Genomic DNA, 6,264 nt, shown 5'->3' with positions numbered 1-6,264 from the left:
AGAACTAATATTTATTTATTATGTTTTAGCTTTAGTATTTCAGTGCTTATTGTTTTTAACTTACTTTTTTATTAAAAAATAATATAAATTTCCTCTGAGTACTGCTTTGCTATCTTTCTGTTTGCTTTTTGGATATATAAGCCCTTGATTAATGCAATAATTATTTTGGATATGGCCTTTATCTTTACATGGTTGCATTTTTTTAAGGAGATGATGTTAACATTTAATTATTAAACAGTCATATTTCAACATGAACAGATAATGCAGTCATAATATTGGTACTTGTTGAACCAAATACAAAACAATTTTACATGCCAAATGTCATATGTATATATGTATATAGTTCATGTGTAAATATATAACTAGACATGTACATAAAACCAATGTTTTAAACTATATTAGTTAAATTTTATGTTCTCTATTATTCAATGGACCTAATAAAGACAGAGTTTGTTGTTATATTTGTTTAGTCCACTAATTTATAGTATGTTTGTTGAAAATTTTTTGACCCATCTGTTCAAATTTATAAAAAATCAGAACTCATAAATTCATTATAAATTATGCCCTTTACTGTAAACCTCATTATTCCATTTAAATTCCCTTCCCTATCTTTCTGTTCAAAATAGCATTGATATTGTTTTGTGTGTTTTTTTTTTAATATTCTGGCCTTACTGAATCAGGTTCATACTAACATTGAAATTACTGGTATATTTATTTTTTCACCAATAAAAATACAATATTTTATATTTTCACTCTAAAAAAACTGTGCCATTTATTGTCAGTTTATTATGTGATGTAATTTATATTCATTCTTTTTTTTTGGAGTTCCAGTGGGCTTTTATTGAGATAAATTAACAAAAATCAAGATTTTACGATAATTTTTGAACCTTATAAATTCAGCAGACTCTGGTCCATATATGTGTACATACAACATAACACATCCCAACAAAAACTGAGCCCCACTGGAACATCTGCCAATTAACAAAAAGCCAATTTTCCCTTGCCCAGTGTTCCTGAAATTTTGAGTTCCCACTATTCACTTCTTAGTAGAACTGGTCCCTTGTGGCTAGAGACACTGGAATTCTCTGCCATTTTTACAGAACAAAAAATAATTTTTTTCCTTTATTTCAAAAAAGGGAACAGTGACTTTGTTTTCTCCAGGCACCCCATCCCCCACAACCAATGGTTAAAATACAGCGGCCTGTGTCTTAATAACCCAGCCCTACTCCCTCCCTTGCCCAGCATTGTCTACTGGATAATTTAAATGCACTTCTCTTGTAATCTATCAGCTGTGGAGGGGCAGAGTCCAGGTGTCAGGCTAGCTCCCTCTGACCTCATGAATTGTGACAACCTTTGGACACTTAGCTCTTTACCTGAAAGATGAGTTTTTAGATCAGAAAGTAGAGTAAATTTTCTTTAGGAGTTTTAAAAAACTATCTTTAGAGATAAAAAGTACAACTACAATTCCACAGAAGTCTGCTAAAGTTCACCAAAAAGCTGACTTAATTCAGCTCTCATGAGGCCAATAATTTTGATAAAGGTATTTGGCAAGAAAATGATTCCACAATAACAAATTTACAGATACCTCGAATGTTGAAAAAATAGCAAATTAAAATAACATGGCTTAATTCCCAATAACTTATTTCATTGTTTGTTACTCATCTAGAAGGTCAGGAGTGTGGCTAAAGGCAGTTTCTGATGAGGTTATGAGCTTCCAAAGTGTTTCTAAATTCTTAGTGCAGACACCCTCCCTTTCGGGGCAAAGCACCCTCTCTCCCACATCTACTAAAGAAAACCCAAAAAACCAAAAAATTAAAAAATTAAACCAACTACCCAAATTGAAAGTATTACTGAAGTAAAACCTCTAATGAGGAGTGGCATCTAAACTATCTGGAATACCACTACTGGACACGGTCTTGTAGAGGCAGCAGTCCAGTTTTGGTGCTTGACTCTTTAATAGGAATTGTTAAATGGAAAGATGCTCTAAGGACTCGGTCAAAGCCAGGACTCTTCTTTTTTTTTCTTTTTTGGTCCCTCATAATAAGGAGCACTGTTACTGTTACCCCTTTTCCAATGCCTCCTGATTGACCTAGTACACTGGGTTAAAAGGGAATTGAAACATTAAAAAAACACAAAGTTCACTGGTTTTGATTCATCTCACTCCTTTTGCCTGGAGATCAGGCCAAACATCAAGCATGCTGGGAGGGGCACAATTTAAAGCAACACTGTTGATTGTAAAGCATTTACCAGCAATTTACAGTACAAAATGACAGACAACAATTCTTGTTACAATGCAAGAAAATGACAAGCAGCTTTCTGTAGCATGAAAGTTAACAGCTCTCAGGTTGCCCATTCCTGCAAAAGAGTATGTATCAAGGTGGGCAGAGGGCAACACATTTACACACTAGAGGAAATGATCCATAGAAAATTAAGCTCCAGAACTGCTAACGTTACCAAAGCTGGTACTGGCTAATATATTCTGAAATGCAAATCTGCGCTTTATATATATATTGCTCAACAACACTGCCATTCAACAGAATTCCCACACTGCAAGGCAGATTAATCCTTGCCCCCATTTGCAGAGCTTCAAATATTCCTCAAACTTTTAGAAAGTGGGGAGAAGCAAAACCAGAGCTTCTCAAAAAACAAAAAATATATTGAATTATCAATGTTTTGAAGCTTCCTTGCTCTCTCTGGTAAATCTACTCCAAAGGTACTAGATGAGACAGTGTGGCAGCAAAGAGTACATCCCAGATTTCTGGGGCCCTTTACTAATACAGGGTACCATAGAAATCTGCTCTCTATAGCAAGAGGCCAAAGTACTTTCTAGAATTTGTGTGGCATAACACAGCCCCTCTCATCATTAGCTGTTCCTAAAATCACTCTAATACCCTTAATCCCAGCAACTTTCATCCAAAATATCTATCTATCTATCTATCTATCTATCTATCTATTTATCTATCTAAACCCAGAAAAAAAAAAAAAAACTTACGAAGTCTATACAAGTATACACACCCAATTTTCTACAGGACATGCTTTGCCACAGAGGACAGGGGGTCAAGGCTCTGACATGTTTACACATCAAGTGCCATACTGCTATGGGAGTCGTGTGTAAACAAGTCTTTAGTGTCTGCTGTAGAGCACAAAGGCTTGTCATATGGCTCCTGCAATGATAGACTGCTCTTTCCTTTGGGAGTGATGATGTTTTACCTACTCAGCCCAGAAGAACTTTTTACTTGGGAATTTTTTTTTCTTTTTTTTTGAGACGGAGTCTCGGTCTGTTGCCCAGGTTGGAGTACAGTGGTGCAATCTCGGCTCACTGCAACCTCCGCCTCCCAGGTTCAAGCAATTCTCCTGCCTCAGCCTCTCAAGTAGCTGGGACTACAGGTGTATGCTGCCACGCCTGGCTAATTTTTTGTATTTTAGTAGAGACAGGGTTTCACCATGTTGCCCAGGCTGGCTGTGAACTCCTAAGGTCAGGCAATCCACCCGCCTTGGCCTCCCAAAGTGCTGGGATTACAGGCGTGAGCCACCGTGCCCAGCCAGGATTGTTTTTTTAAAATACATGTATTTACAGTGTGGATGAACTGCAGTTGTATATCAACTCTTCCACATAAAGAAAAAAAATGGTGTCTAAAATTACTAATGAGTTTTATCTTCCAGCCCTGGGCTTGAGTATTGGGTAGAAAGGGAAGAGCCTTCAACTTGAAACTAAAATGAAAAGACAAAATATTTTAAAAGAAAAAGAAAGAAAAAAGGAAAGAGTTACTATTGTTGATTCCTTGGGCTATGTCTAAAAGATGATATTCTGAATGGTCTCATAGCATAAGGCACTTCGCACAAATAAGTAATAAGCTCTTCAGGTTTTCAAAACGGATGAGTAATCAGGGAGAAGTTGAAATGCACTCGAGAGTCAGCTGTTGGAGAATTTTGAAATCATAGACAAACTTGTGTGTTCAATAAGATTCTTCCCTTTTTAGGGTTTCTCCCCTTCTCTTCTTTCTTTTCCTTCCTTGTCCCCTTTCCCCAGAAAACATTTTTTAAAAACCAGCAGTTAGTGCAACTAATGTTCAGTCAGCACATAGTGCAAACAAGTGGAACCAAAAAGGTATATTCCTTCTTCTCAGCCTTTTTCTCATCAGCAGTTAAAAAAGAAAAAAAATGTCTGAGCTCTTTTAAGTCTTCATGGTTCCAAAATAAAAGATGAAAAACCCACAAAGAGAAGAGCATTCCCCTCAAAACCATGTGTCACAGATCCAAACGAGCCGTCTGTAGTTTGTCAAAGCATGCTTGTTAAGGCTTCTCATCTACAGACTGGCTGTGGTGTTCTGCCACATACAGGCTCTTGTCAATGTTGTTTGAATAGGTTTAATTTCTGTTCCCAGCTGCTCCTCAATACTTTTCAGGTCGAAGCAATCATCATATGTGATCAAGTTGATGGCTAAGCCAGGATGACCAAAGCGACCTGATCTTCCAATATGATGGAGACAGGTCTCTTCCAGCTTTGGGAAATCAAAGTTTATTATCACATTCACACCTTGTATATCAATACCTCGGGTAAACAGATCAGTGTAAACAAGATTGCATCATAAGCCATTTCAGAAATCATGAAATACACGATTTTGATGTTCCTGCCTCATTTTAGCATGAATATAGAAGCAAGAATAACCTAGTTGAGAAGTCTTGGCTAGCAATTCAACTTCCTGAGAGGAGTTACAGAAAATGATCGACTGGTTTATCTGAAGCCTGGAGAAAAGTGTGTTGAGGCAGTGTACTTTTTGGAGCTCAGTTACACATGCATAGTACTGGGTTACTCCCTTTAGAGTTAGTTCCTCCATCAGGTTAATCTCATAGGGTTTCTGCAAGTGGGAATTCATGAACTTCTGTACACTAAGAGGGAAAGTAGCAGAATGTAGTAAAGTCTTCCTGTTTTTAGGTAGCATGAGAATAATATCCTCCATTATCTGCACAAAATCCTGTGACAGCAACTTATCTGCCTGCTCATCTAGTACTATCATCTGGACATGATCAACCTTTGCTACTCTTTCTTTTTTTTCTTCTTCTTTTGAGATGGAGTCTCCCTTTGCTGCTCAAGCTGGAGTGCAGTGGTGTGATCTCAGCTCACTGCAACCTCTGCCTCCCCAGGTTCAAGCGATTCTCCTGCCTCAGCCTCCTAAGCAAATGGGACTGCAGTCACATGCCACCAAGCCTAGCTAATTTTTGTATTCTTAGTAGAGACAGGGTTTCGCCACATGGGCCAAAATGGTCTGGATCCCTTGACCTCGTGATCTGCCCACCTGAGCCTCCCAAAGTGCTAGGATTACAGGTGTGAGCCACCATGCTCGGGCTACTCTTTTCTTAGTAACAGCCAGGATTCTCCTAGGGCTAGCAATCACTACGTGCATTGTATCATCAAGCCTGATTATGTCATCTAGCAAATTGGTTCCTCCTGTGGTTGCCATCACTTTCGCCCCTCCCATGTGTTTCCTGACCTGGATGCAAATTTGACTGACCTGTAGAGCAAGTTCTCTAGTCGGAACAAGCACAGTTGCTTGTATATTGTGCTTCTTCAGATCTCGCCGTTCAAGTAAGGGAATGAGGTAGGCTCCACTCTTGCCTGTTTCATTTTTTGCTCTAGCTAAGATAGCCCTACCAGATAAAGCAATGGGAATGCTCTCCTCCTGAATAGGAGGTGGCTTTTCCCAGCCCATTTCAAAAATTCCTATCAGTAACTCCCGTTTCAAACAATAATCTTCAAACTCATTTTCTTGTGTGGAGTGTGGAGGTCACATCCGAAGTTTTGATTCTCAGATCCTTCACGGGGAGTTTTAAAGTCTTTTTCCAGTCATCACCAGGCCTAATAGTGGTGGTCATACACTGTGCTTGCTACTGGGTGCCATTATTGACTGTGCTAGTGTTTTTTAGCTGGTTCATCTGTTGCTGTGTCTGTGTGCCCCCTCCTCCAGGGCCACCACTGGGTTTCACAGGGCCCCTCCGCTGACCATTTTGACTGGACAGATCCATTATAACAAGGTTCTCTGTTCTGGCCGTGCTCATGCTGTTTTAGTTGCAAAGGTGTCTTTCAAACTTCAAAATTTTGAAAGTCAGTAGAGAAATTCTAATAACAGTTTATTAGGCTCTCCAAAACAAAGAGAAAAATATAAGTCTTGCTCAATAAATGAGTCCCTGTTGCAATGCAGGCAAGCACCTGTAAGTCTCTGAACAGTAAGCAGCAACTTTGCTCTCTTGCACAGAATAAGCTTT

At 38.7% G+C, this 6,264-nt stretch overlaps 1 pseudogene; it reads right to left on the bottom strand.

Annotated features, from left to right (window-relative positions):
- Positions 1-4,293: 4,293 nt before the first annotated feature.
- Positions 4,294-6,060, bottom strand: LOC129011643 (probable ATP-dependent RNA helicase DDX6; annotated as a pseudogene).
- Positions 6,061-6,264: the final 204 nt, after the last annotated feature.

Source organism: Pongo pygmaeus, chromosome 14 (genome assembly GCF_028885625.2).
Source record: "Pongo pygmaeus isolate AG05252 chromosome 14, NHGRI_mPonPyg2-v2.0_pri, whole genome shotgun sequence".
NCBI classification, from domain to species: Eukaryota; Metazoa; Chordata; class Mammalia; order Primates; family Hominidae; genus Pongo; species Pongo pygmaeus.
Note: the sequence above shows the minus strand (reverse complement) of the source record. Positions and strands in the feature narration are given on the sequence as shown.